The sequence below is a fragment of the Hibiscus syriacus genome, unplaced genomic scaffold (assembly GCF_006381635.1).
Source record: "Hibiscus syriacus cultivar Baekdansim isolate YM2019G1 unplaced genomic scaffold, ASM638163v2 tig00110201_pilon, whole genome shotgun sequence".
NCBI lineage: Eukaryota > Viridiplantae > Streptophyta > Magnoliopsida > Malvales > Malvaceae > Hibiscus > Hibiscus syriacus.
Window position 1 is genome coordinate 1071803 of NW_024062624.1, and position 14238 is coordinate 1086040.

General features: G+C 36.8%; 1 pseudogene; it reads right to left on the reverse strand.

The window, feature by feature from the left end:
• Window positions 1-159: 159 nt before the first annotated feature.
• Window positions 160-13413, reverse strand: LOC120218756 (annotated as a pseudogene).
• Window positions 13414-14238: the final 825 nt, after the last annotated feature.

A 14238-nucleotide genomic window follows, 5' to 3' on the forward strand; every position in this document is an offset into this window, starting at 1 on the left:
ATAAACTCTTAATTATGATAGCTTAGAAAATAATTGAAATAATTATAGTGGAACATTCAATAGTCTGATCTAACCACAATTGCAGCCATTTAACAATTACAATTGGACTGAATAAAAAAGAAAAAAAAATGGGCAAAAATGCATTTAAAATGAAGGTAAGAAGTGTATGTAAATATATATGTATATATATGAAGTGAGGGAGATGGGGTATTGAACTTACATCTTGACATATACAGACAAAAGGACTCGCATTATAATTCAACAGGGTTACCACCTTGTGTGTTTTCTTCACAAAGGTCTGTTTGCGACCCACTAGGAACAATTGTTGGAGGAGACCATTGATCTGGCACCATGAGAAAATACGCAGTCGTGGCTTTCCTGAATCGTTTTCTTGTACTGTTGAGGCAAGATCACCGTCGGAGGTGCATTTTTAGGCCCACCGAGGATGCCTGAGGTCTTCACCCATGTTTCAAGGTGCTTGTCCCATGTGTATTGCCTCGTGAAATCAATTATTCCAAGAACAAGCTCATGTTTTTCCTCATCCACACCAACCAGTAACGAATAGTCCATTACATCAACTAACTGTTCCAAAAATATACATATAATTATCAGGAAAAATACTAAGTAGCAAATCAGACCATCAAATCAATTCAATTAGCTAATGTGCATAGCAGAAATATAAAGAGCCCATCGCCATGTATGTAATTCATAGCATGAAGAATGCAAATGAGAAAAAAAGAACGATCCTACACTGTTCCATACAGCCCACACCCGACTACATTACCCACCATAGTTTCTTTCATTTCATAATGATAATTACCAAAATATCATTTGTAAAATATAAAGAAAATATACGGAACGGTATACATTCAAATGAGAAGTTGAATTCAACTTACAGCAAGAAAGGAAGTGTCATTCCAGACGGCCCTCTCCAACAACCGCTTCGACTGGCTTCCAACAAAAATTGGAAAAGTCTGCATTGCTTCGATTAAATTTCGATCCAGAAGAACTTTGTTGCTGCCACTTGTATCAGGATTATACCTTGATCGTAAAGATCCTTTAAGGTCATAAAGTCTTGTAATCTTACGCCTGAAGAGAAGATTTTCCATCACCAAAACATCCATTTTTGATTCCTTCCCTCCTTTAAGGTGCTTTGATGAAACCTTCAAGACAATGACACCAGAAGAAAAATCAAACAATATCAAGGTATAATTATAACGAAATTAGAAAAGACTAATTTTGGTTTAGGAAACTAGAACATAATAAAGCAAATAAAAGTTGAAAATTTTCTCAGCGAGGTGCACGTAGGCTGCTCATATCTCAGGCTTTATAAAATCAGAAGATCAAGTGTTTCCACAGCATATTTGGACACATCTAAAGTGGAGCTCATATACAAACTAGTAAGGAGATGCGCACACACAAACACATGTCCCTCGGAAATCACATTGTGAAATGTGCTTTTAGCAGAGTGAGAAAAAAAGGAAGAAGTGCCAGATGATTTAACCAGAGTGCTTCAACAATTGGAAAGCATAATTGACAACCAATGCTTTGTTGTACCAAAACATTTTTTTGCCCAGAATTATTGCCAAACATTCACTCGTGAAGTTTAACTACTATAAAGAATACCCGATACATGCCCAAAATCTTTGCCAGGCAAGTTGGACTTCTTGTATTGATTGAATCAGACAAATACTTGAAATAAGCTGGTCCAAACTTGACAAATGATTCTAGTTCTGTCTTTGAGACTTTTTTTTATGATAAATCGGTCATCTAAAGTTTTTGCAAAGAAAACTTTGCTCTTGCCGCCTTGGGCATCCCACTTCTTACAACGACTGAGAGACCGTATAAAATCCATCTCAGAAGGACAGTAAGTCCTCCTCAAGCTCTCAAAACGCTTTGCATAATCACAAGTCACTGAATACTTCACCTTCCCAAGGGAACCATCATCGGAAAAAGAAACTCGAGCATGCAAATTTTCTGTGTACGAGAGGGGGTCAGAAACCAGGGAGCTATGTGACCCAGACAAAGACAAGATACTATCATCACCAGATCCAAAACTTCTGAAAGTATCAGATGATATGTCAGTAAAAGAATTAAGTGAAAACAGTTTCATTGAATCAAAAAGTGATGATGAAACTGCAGAGTCTGCACCATCTTTTTGTCTCTCCAGCTCAGACATCTGTGAATGGTAATCTGACGAGACAAGTGCATAAGCTATAATACTAGTGGGCTCATCATCGTAAACAGGCACTACCGTGTCATTAACACCGGTAGGAAGCAGCAACCTGGCACCACTTTGCTTTTCCAACTCCCTAAATGAAGAGACGTAGATTGGATTATACTCGCTGATATTGAGCTTTTGAGCATTGAGTGAAGAATTCTTATTAAATGAGTCGTAAAAATTTTGAAAGGGCACGCTTTCCCAGCTCATGGATTTCTCCATAGTTTCAAGTCCCTTGGTGGGCATAGCAGACTGAGGAGAACATGCCACTTCCACCTCACCACAAACAAGAGCATGATTTCCTGTATCCGAAATTACTGCAGTTGACATATCTGCCACAGCCGAATCAGGATCAGCGTAACCATTCTCCTTAGGAAGTATGCTAACTGGGTGACTTTCACCAGTCCACGCTGCCTCAAGGGTGTCAGATAAATCTTCCATATACGGAAATTCCCCATCTGTCAGGGACCTTCCAACGGCTCTTTCAGATTCCACAGCATCAGGTTTCTTGCTGCTATTTAAACTAGAAGAAAGAGAAGATTCAGCCTCCTTCCCGTTAATAAAGTCCTGGTCCATCTCTTTTTCTTTGTGATCTCCAACTGGCTTGCTAATTTCAACAGTATTGCCTCCTTGATTCATTTTTATATCAGGTGTGTTATCAACTCGAGCAGAGTTGCAACTACTAAAGACTTCAGTTGACTTGGGACTAGCATTCATCTCAACAAGCGTAACTTCCTCGATATTATTGTTAATAGAACCATAAGCATGAATCAGGCGTTGGTCCCAAATGTAAGAAAGAAAGAGTATTTGCCTGCGTAACTTATTGATCTCAAGAATGTCAATAACAGGTTGGCCGACTTTCACCTCCTTACAAAGAACTTCCTTTAAAGATTCCTAAGGAAAAAGTAAACAGATAAGAAACGAGACAGTGTATCAAGCTCGTTTCATTCACTTAAAGAAAACAAATCTGAGAAGGGGTAAAACTTCTGAACAGCTTGGTTCAAGAATTAAATTATAACCCTCCCTCAGATGGCAGCTGTTGCTCATAAAGGACAAGGAGAGGGTGCACAAAATGAGTTTCAAATAAACTACCTGAAATTCTTTTCTATCCTTTTGGAGCATTGCTTCCAGTTCTTCAATACAGATTCTTCTTTCAGTTGCCCTTATGCCACGACTATTGGACCCTGAACCTAATAAATTCTCTGAAAGCTTTTAAAGAGCATTGTACACTTCAGTAAAAAGGAATTCAGCCCTATTACTCACCTGCAAAACAGTATCAATGGTCTTATAGGTATTAATTTGATTCAAGAATAGCTTTATGAACTGAAACAAGATTTTAGGATAGTCAAACCTCATTTGCTTCACTTTGTATCCATTCCTGATTATCATAATTAAATTTCAGTTTTGATGGTGGAAGATAAACAGAATGGACATTGATGGAAGCATATCGGAAACAAGCAACCATTCTCCCGAATCTGCATGTAGTAAAACAGTACAATCAGAGGATACCAATGCAACTGATATACTTCATTGGATTATTTCTTACACCTTTTGAGTTCTCTTACAATATATATCTCATACCATTAATTAACCCTACCCTTTCCACCCTCTTCTTGGCCAATAACCCTCCTTATCTAGAAGGGAGTAACTGGCTAGGGAGTACTAGGATTTCAGGTACTTTATCTTGGAGCAATAGCCACTTGACCAAGTTCAGGTGTTCCCCAAACCATGGAAAGCTCATACATGTATAGACAGCTACATCCCTTATTAATGAAATACCCAGGGAACCCATAAATCAGTATTGAACAACACCAGATGCAATATATGAAGGGATGACTGTTGATAATCATTATGCTACGGGAAAACACCAAAATGACAAAAAATTAATACCAATCAATCAATGGGTCACATAGAAAAACAAATTCATTGCTTAAAAACTAGAGAGAAATTGCATAAACAGAATAGAAAGACCAACCCTACACAAGTGTCATCACTGCAAGTGATCACTCCATTCAAAATGGTAATCTTTATGCTCTAACTAACATAATACTGTGTATTTCTTAAGTAAAGCCTTACCCATAAAATCGAAGGCAATCTCTGTGAAGGGAATGACCGCAGCTTGCAACTCTGCTAGCAGCTGCATGGTTAGAAAAGCTAAGCTCCAAAAAATTCCCGAAGGACAAACCCCAAGCAGCAGCATCAGACATCACAACTCTTCTTGTGGCTGGAGGGAATCCATTGATCCGAGGGCATCGCAAGCACCTATGCCACATCCAAATCTTGCCTTCCCGCTCTCCTGGTAAGGGAGGATCTGGTAGTTTCTTAACAAATATTATCAGGCTACCTTGCCGATGAGTATAACAATGAACATGTGCTTCAGATGGCATCTCACATGAATGACAATGGAAGCTCTGATAAAAAAGAATCTTTAGTAATGAGAAGCAAAGAAGAAGATCAAGTTTTCTACATGAAATAACAATAAAAATACCTGATCAAACAGATGATCTCGCAAAAATCGCCCCAGCGGCTTATCAGAGCTCCCATAGTATTTGATTCTGAAGAGATGAGACCGTTCACACACAGTGCCTGTCCACACACAACGTGTTGATAATGACACCAAAATGCTCTGGTGGTCTGAAGGTGGAGTAAACTCTTCCTTTGAGGATCCTGCTTCTTCATTATTGCTAACAGGCTCTTGTTTTGAGGATGCCAACTCTGGGCCATCCAGTTGATTTGCAGCCAACATACAGTGATCAGCATGATTACTGCCACTACCTTGCTGTGGTGCTTCTGATAATCTTTGAGAAAGAGAAATAAACTGTTCAACCGTTAAATCTTCTCCACTGCTAGTTGTTTTGATCTGTACAGATCCTTTAGGATCAATGTAATCGATCTTTCTAAATGCATGATTTAAGGAAGAACTAGCTTGAACAGTGTCAATGGCAGATTCTTCATAGTTTGACAGACTTTGAGGACATTTTGACCAGCAAGATAAACTGGCCTCTGTAGATTTGCAAGGGGGCTTATTGTTGGCAGATGATGGTCTATCTGAGACAACATCTGTGTTGGATTTCTGCAATTCATGAATAGATTGAGAATCCATGGGCTTCCTGGAGGATGGGAGGGTAAAGCCGGGTACAATGGAAATAGACCTGTCAATACTCAATGGTTTATCGGGTAAGGCAACAGTTATAGGAGACTTTAAAGGGAGCTCTGGAAGTGTGGCACCTTCATCGGGTAGAAATGATGTCTCAAGATCAAGGTGATAAGCTGCAAAAACTCCATATTGGACAACATGTTTCACTTTTTTCAGTTCATCTCCATTCGCACCCTTGAGTAAAATCTGAAACAAAGTTAACCATTGGACCATGTTAGCACCAAAGATTTTTACTTGGAAAAGAAATTAGTGTGATTACAATGTAAATGGCTGACAAGAACCACCAGAGCTTTATGTAATCACATTCTATGCATCATACCATCCTAAAAGTTAGCAAAAACCTGATTGCAAACAGCCACAATAGTTTCTGCTACACTAAATCCAAAAATTATGCATGATAAAGAAAACCTAAGTGGACTATTGCTGCCATGAATGTTATGCCTTAAGATGGATTCCCCCCCCACTAGATTTTCTTAAGATGAATGTTGATGGAGCTGTTAGGCGAGATGGCTTGAGTGGTGGGATTGGAGGTATTTTAAGAGATTGGAATTGCTGCACCCTTTTGACTTTTTCAGAGAATACTGGTCAAGGAACTCCTCCACTTGTTGAGTTAAAGGCTATTAAAAGAGGCATTGAAATCTATTTGTCTTCTTGTTGGGTTACTGTTGGAAGGTTGATTGTGGAAAGTGACTGTAAGTCGGCTGTGGAATGGATATTGACCCCAACTTTGGCCCCTGTTTTTATCTTACCTTTAGTTAAGGAGATTTCATCACTCTTCTCGGATAGGGTGCACTCAGTTAGATGGATTCCAAGGGCGTGTAATGGGGAGGCTGATAGTTTAGCAAAGATGGGAATTGGTTGATTGTTAGGCATTATCAGTGGGTTTTATTGTTTGAGTTTTTAGGTGTTTGGTTGTTACTTGAGTTGTTAAGTATGTTGTGTTTTTCAGATTGGAGTTTTTGTTAAACATTATGTAAGTTCGTATGAGTAATAAAAGTTTTAAGGCGCTCTTCCTCCCTCTGCAGATTAAGGAGCTGATTATCAGACTCCGTTAATCAAGGAGGAGGTTTGTAATGAGGCCTGTTACTCCTATAAAAAAAAAAAGAGGCATTGAAATATTTTTGTCATCTCGTTGGGAATCTGTTGGTAGGTTGATTGTTGAGAGTGATTGTAAGTCTTCAGTGGAATGGATTCAGGCCCCGGGTTTGGCTCCTGTTTTCTTATCGTCTATAGTTTATCAGATTTCGACTCTCATCACTGGTAAGGTACATTCAGTGATGAAGATTCCAAGAGCGTGCAATGGGGAGGCAGACAATCTAGCGAAGAGTGGGATAGGTTGATTGTTAGGATTCAAATGTGGTTTCTGGTCTACTGTGAAGGCTTTTATGGCAGGGTGGTTTTAAGTTTTATGTACTGTTATTGGTGTAATGGTGTATTTATGTAATTTTCATTATTAATAAATTCCAAGGCACTCTTTTCCTCCTTCCGCTGATTAAGGATTTATATCAAGTTCCTTAATCAAGAAGGGGTTTTTTAACGAGGCCTTCCATTCCTATAAAAAAAAACTATTGCTGCCATGAGGTGCTCTAATCATAGTTGTAGATGATGAATATTAGAAAGCATGTTAAGGTGGCAGATGGGTTCTTCCCCATGCAAGTTATAGGACGACCAAAGAAGCTAGATGGCCAAAATCTCCCTTTTTCATATAAGGAAGTCATGTTGGCACCTGATAATAAAGGGAATTGCTCAATCAGCAGAACCTAATGGTTACAGTAACAAATTGTCCAGGTACAAGTTGGCTCATTAGAGAGACCCAAATATGTTTTAGGGTTTTGATAAACACTCGGTTTTTTTTGTTAATCATCCCTTTAAATAAGATTACAATAACTAAAGAAAATATATCAAACAAAATAAAGCCCACCAAACAGAACTATTTAAAGAGCCCTAAAACAACTTTTATTCTAAGCATCCTACATGAAAACTTCTCCTAAACTACTAGATTCAAGTCAAATATTATAAATGAATGTTGAGTAGTGATACATGCACCAGAGTCCAAAATACATGCTTCTTTGGACTAATGTTTCTACTCGAACCTATTAGAAGAACAAAGTCTCGAAGATTCAAAGCATATCTATTCGGTAAGAATAATGTGAATGAATCATTAAACGATTCTAATGTTGCTCCCTTTAATGTTTCAGATTCGAGGTCGAATCTTTTTGAAGAAACGGAGGATGATACATGTATCACAAGGCTCACATCAAAGGAAGAAGTAATAACTCTTCCAAATGATCCACTCGTCCAAGCATTGGAAAAGAAGGCCAGAACAATAGCAGACTTGAGACGACTTTTTGAATGGGATCCTGATCTTATTTGGTAAACATGTCTTCTGTACATACAACCGTCTGTCTCTTATCTTTTCAACGGTTCTTTTTTTTTTATAGAAGATGAGGCCTCATAAAAAAAAACCCTTTTTACCCTCCATGTTATGAAAGTAACATGAAGGGTAATGAAAGGAGGAAAAGAGCGCCTATAATTTTATTAAACAAAAGAAAAGTACATTACCCACTCTTACAACAAAATAAACCTTCCCAGAAAGCATAAGACTTAAAAACCACTATCAGCTGGAAAACGTAGACACAAATTACATAATACTGAGAACAAAAACCTGCAGAAACAAAATGAAACATACACTCCAACTCCTCAAATACAAAGGCAGCTAATCAACCAATACCATCTTTAGCTAATCTGTCCGCTTCCCAATTGGCAGCCCTCAAGATTAGCCTTAACATAATATCCATCCCTTCCATAATAGAGACGATCTCCTTCACCAATGATTGGAATAAAGGGGTGCTTAATTCCGGATTTTTAATCCACTTCAGCGCGTTAGTAGAGTCCGATTTTAAAATAATCCTCTGATTAAGAACCTCACCTGAATCAATAAGCAAACACAACCCTCTCTTAATCGCCAAAAGTTCTGCCATAATCGGAGGACCACCCCCAACCTTTTCAGAAAACCAATGAATCAACGGTTCTTGAATCGCATCAATCCGATATCGAGAACTCAAGATATGACCATTTTACTGAAGATGGTGCATGCAGGAAATCCTATACGGGATTAATACATTATTTTGTAAATATTACGAATTTTCAATATTTATATTGATTATTTGTAATATAATTTAATATAGGATGATTAATTATCTTTTAGGATCAGATTTATTATTTTATTAGGAATTAAGGTTGGGTTAAAACAATATTTTTAGTTATTATTATTTTATTAGGAATTAGAGTTAAAACATGTTTAGTTTATTATTATTTTATTCTTTAGTTATTTAGGACATTTAGAATTCAGCCCCTATATAAAGGAGGCTTCATTCAACTTTATAATTCAGATTTCTTTGATTAATAATACAACGAGAGTTCGTTTTTGCAAGTGCTGATTGCCTTGTGTCTTCGAAGCTTCTTCTCCTTGAGTTCTTTCAAGTTCTTGTGAGGGAGATTAATCTTCACACTCCAATTTGCCTTTTCATCGCGACTAGGAGGGTTGGTTAGAGTTATATTATCGTGTTTGCCTTTTCATTGCGACTAGGAGGGCTCGATAGGACATTATCCATCGATTTTCCACATATCAATCCACGTCATCAATCATCTTTATCGTTCACCTTCATAAGGGAGATCTTTTGATTTTTTGGTTATCTTATTTTATTTGCAATTCATTTATCTTTTCTTTATCTTGTTTTAATCTTATTTTTATCTTGTTTCCAACACCAAAAAGAAACCATATCTATTGCCCGGCACCTTCTCGATTCATCCCTTATTGTTCTTCATCGAGTCTAGATCTTTTATAGGTTTGGTTCTTCATCGAGTCTAGATCTTTTCTAGGTTTGATTCTTCAACAAGAGCAACGTTCATCAATCCGCCACCGCTTCCCTATCAAGTAGACTCCATAATTGCTCATTAATTTCAATATAGCCTGATCTATTTACCCCATTTTTAGGTTTAGCAAGAGCTTGTTTTAGACTTTTTTGAGTCCCTTCAGCATTTATGTTGCTCAGGGTGTAATGCCTTTAAACTGTTTATACATACTCATCTTTGCTAAAACAATTGCATCTTCAGCTACTGTGACAAACATCAACAAAATTATTTGTTGGCAGTAAAAACAACTAGGGTGGGTACCTCCCACCTTAGTGTCTTCGTCAATTTTTTCCCACCTTGCCCAGCACTTCCATACTCCTCAAAAAATTTCTCCACATGGAACACATCACAATAACCCAACTTTGCTGATGTCAGATGATCAATGGACGGAACAATTTGAGCACCAGTGCAGCGGGCTATCCGCTCTAAGAGTGGTCTGTTAATATTGAGAACAAGTGATATGTCTTTGGCAAGAAGGTACTCTTGAGCATACCGGGACACAAATTTCTCCACCAAAAGAACATTAGGATGATGTGCACCGATTTTAGCAACTGCCATCTTCAAATGGTCCATTTCCTGGAAAAGGAGGGTAAGCTAACAAATATTAGCCTTAACCGCTTCAAGTTCTAGAAAGCAGGAATCAAAGGAATGTTCCTTGTTTAGCCCTTTTTATGAACCTAGGTTAATTAAAAACCAAAATAGAAGGGAATAGTTAGAAATACAAACCTGCTGCAACAATGTATCAAAACTTGACAAGTGATTAGAAATGCGCTGATATTCCAAAGCTCCTCCAAGAATTAGAAAACGAGGTTTATCGATTTTTGAAGTCATTCGTCGGTGAGATACATTTTTCTTATAAGCAACTCCTTTAACCACGGCACTAGAGAAAATATTTAAAAAAAGAAATCAGAATCTCATCACAGAATGAATGGTAAATAGAATGAACTACTGCATAACATAGAAAGCATTCTTTTTGTGACGTTTGATTTATTGCTAATTGTAACCATCCATCTCTCCATATTATTCTCTCCAAAATGCCTCAAATAAACATCAAGAATCACAGGAAAATAATTGTGAATGCTCAATACAAATATGAGGGATATTCACAAATAATAGCTGATGAGATACTTGAAGGGATGTGATTGGAGAAATAACTTTAGGGTATGTTCATTGACATTAAAATCGAAGAACTACAATCAGTACCCATCAACCCAAGAAAAAAGAATATAACCGCTTGATGGTAATAGGAATTATCAATCTTTAACATGGGAATTATATAGACGCAAGAAGTATCAAAGCAATGCAACAACTACATATTTTCAAGACCTAATGAGTTTGATGTTTGACCATGAATCACGGTTAACCATCTTGAAGTCAATAATAAAGTTGATTACCAAGAACAAAAAAGTTATTTGTGTTTGGGTTGTTAGCTACCACCTGCTAAGAACATGAACTAAGGTGAAGTTGTGTTCCCGTTGCGTGATGATTAAGAAATTTTCAAATTGAGTTCACCAAGATTACCTTTCACTGCGACACCCAGCAGCTATGCATTTAACTTTCACATATCCTCCAGGATCCATTCCTCCTCCCTTGCTTGTATCTGGCTTCAGAAGTGTTGCAGCTTCCCACGACAAAGATGTGATTATATCCAACCAATTCTCTTTGCCATCATCATCCCTAACAGGAAGGTTTTCGGCCAGCAAAAGCTGACATACCAAGGCTCTAAAATGCCCTTCCACCACATTTTTCATGGCTTGTCTGTGATCCTCAACAGACTTATCCCTGCTACGTTCCCCAGTTCCAAAACTATTAGATCGTAAATATCCCCACTCTCCTGTAGCACCCTCATGATCATCATCATCAAATTGAGCAGCTTCTTTCTCATCCTCTTCATCCGCAGGCCCCGACTGCTCTCAAAATCCACAGGCACGGCACCTGTACCATACACATCATAAGCAGGAGCTTCACCCTCATCAGCATTCTCTAGCTCACTTTTTGCTTCAAGTTTCTTAATTTCATCCACACTTGGTATATCAAAATTCTTAGATAACGGTGAACCACTCAAAGACTTCGCTTCTGTGTTCTTAGCAAGAGGATGCATTTTATCTGATTTATAAACATGGTCAAATTCATCATTATTGGCTGCACCATGATACTCTTCAGCATGAGCATAATTCTTTGATTCTGAGTCTGAACGATGTGCACCATAAGATCCATAATCATCATCTTCATCGTCACTCCTGGAACCAACAGTTAAGAAAGTAGTAAGTGTTGATCATTAGCTCAAAATCGTAAAATAAAAGCATAATAACTTATGGACTCCAGCCAAAGCAGTCTGTGTTACTTGAATATGAATGGACAACCACAAAAACATACAGCAATGAAGTAAAGGCCCGTCCCAACACAATTGATATCATGAAGGATTCTTTGCTAACCCCCCCCCCCCCAAAGAAACAAGCAATATATATGCAAAGGCATGTGAAATTTCAGAGTCAGATATGATAGTAATGGGGAAGGTACCTGTTACCACAAAAGCCAAAATGGTTTGCATTAGAATCTACTAAGGCTGAACTTTGATCTGTGCTCATCCTAGATGACTCACTGTTTTGTTCAGCACCATTCATATGGGCAGATTCACGATGGCTAAGACCAGAATTATAGTTCACACAGTAGACAGGTTCAGTTGAATATGGAGTAGAACCAACAATGCCGCTACTACTATTACAAGAGCAGGTGGACTTGGTACTGGCCAAGCTTGCTGCAGAAGGAGATGGACAGAGACAAGGAGTAGGAGTTTTGGTCCCATTATCGACTGCTGCTATCCCCTGCTCCCATTGCTTGGAGCAGTAATTACATACCCTAATCCTTTCCGAATCTTCACAACCAGTCCTTGGCTCATCAGATGGGACAAAAATTGAGTTTGTTGTACAGTTGGCACAAAAAATACGGCCACAAAGTCGACAATGATGCCTACGATTAAATACTGTAAATTGGGAGTCACACTCGTAGCATACCCTACAACTCTGATCGGGCATCCAAAAATCACTTGACGCATTCAGAAGCTCACTCCTAGAGATCCGCGACTTTGTGTCTAAACGGCCAGATTGTTTGTTATCAGGGGCGCCCATCTACAACTATCCCAACGGATCCCAGTCATCGTGATTCATTCATTTGTCACTCTCACAAGTCACAACCATAAAATCTCCACCCCTAATACCCTAGCCATTATTAAAACCACGACAAATAGAATACACATATATAATTAAGTTCCAGCAAAACTACGACTCTAAAACTTATTAATCCAAACAGAGTATTAATTGAAAGTGGAAGGGAAACTTAGATTGGAATTGACATAAAAAAGTTACAAGTTTAAGAAACTAATTTAAATAACATGAAAAGCATAACATTAGCATTTTCAAAATAAATAATAAGAAAACTAAAATTACCTGGAATACTAGCACCTCAAGTTCCTCTATCCAAAGGCCCTAAGTTCCAATATCTTATTTGCTTCTTCATTTTTGTTCTTCTTCTTCAATTAGAGATGTAACTTCTATTCATTGCTTGATAAGATAAAACCATAAAATTAGAAAATAATAACAATTATTTCATACTAATAGAAACCCTAAATCAAATCAGTAAGTTAATTCTTATTGAGACCGATTAACACAAGAAAGACAACAACAATACGAATACAAGTTTATTTGGATCTTCTAGCAACTGAAAATCTCATCAAGAAAACTGTATTACTCTTTAATTGATTAAAACTAAATCAACACGTTAAGTAAATTTCTACTTGTACAACAACAAAAAATACATTGAAACTGCCCAAAAGAGAACAATCGAAAGCAAAAAAAGCTAAAGCCGTTAACCTCCATAGTTAATTTCGCGGCAAATTTGACGTCAGTGATGCAATGAAATGAAAAAAAAATCACGATTTAATTTTCCAATAAAAAAGGAAAATTAATAATACGAAATCACTTACAACAATTTTCTTCGATTAACTTTGTTTTTCTCCCTCGGTTTCACGCTTCGATTTATTTATGTTTTTTTTTTTTGTGTTTTCCTGTGAAGTCTCTGCTTTTTGTTGTGTCGTTCTCGACTTCTCGTTCGATTGTTAGCTTTTGTTTTTCTTTTGTCCTTTTTGCACATAAAAACGGTCCTTTTCCTTTTAGTCCCGCTTGCCGTTTTTTTCATTTGTGATCATAATTGGTTAAACTACCTTATTGGTCACCAACTATTACAGTTTTCTACTTTGATCATCAACCATTTTTTACAAAAGTTCCATTAATAATCGATTTTTCCTATTTTGATCCTCTATTGTCAAAAAATAACAAGCTTAATGTAAAAATAAGTGCATAAATTATGCCTAAAGTTAACTTTAGGTGAATAAGAATTTTTCATTAAAAATAGGTGTATAATGTTTTCATCGTTATACTTTTCAGTGTTTGAACCGTTAATACTTTTAAATTCGGCCATTAAGTCACACATGTCAGGCATAGAAATTTTCAAAAAAAATATTATTTTTTTATAAACTTGACATGTGTCATTTAACAGTTGAATTTAACCATAGACACATCCAAGTATAACGTCGGAAACGTTAACACCTATTTTTAACAAAAAAAAAATCTACCAAGAATTAACTTTAGACATCTATTTTTACATTAAACCAAAATAATAATTATAATAAAATAACAACACAAATCACTACCTTATCGGTAAAAAATGAGCTAAAAGATGAAAGAATTTTAACCACCCTTTAAACAAAAATCTGAAGTTTAACCATTACACAAAACTAAATATTTAATATATGATCTATCAAAAATATATTTAATTTAAATTTCCATTAAAATTGATTATATTTATATTTATAAAAAATGTAAAAGAAATTATGTTGAACAAAAATAAATATCATTAATCAATTTATATTTTACGTTAATCAAAAAAC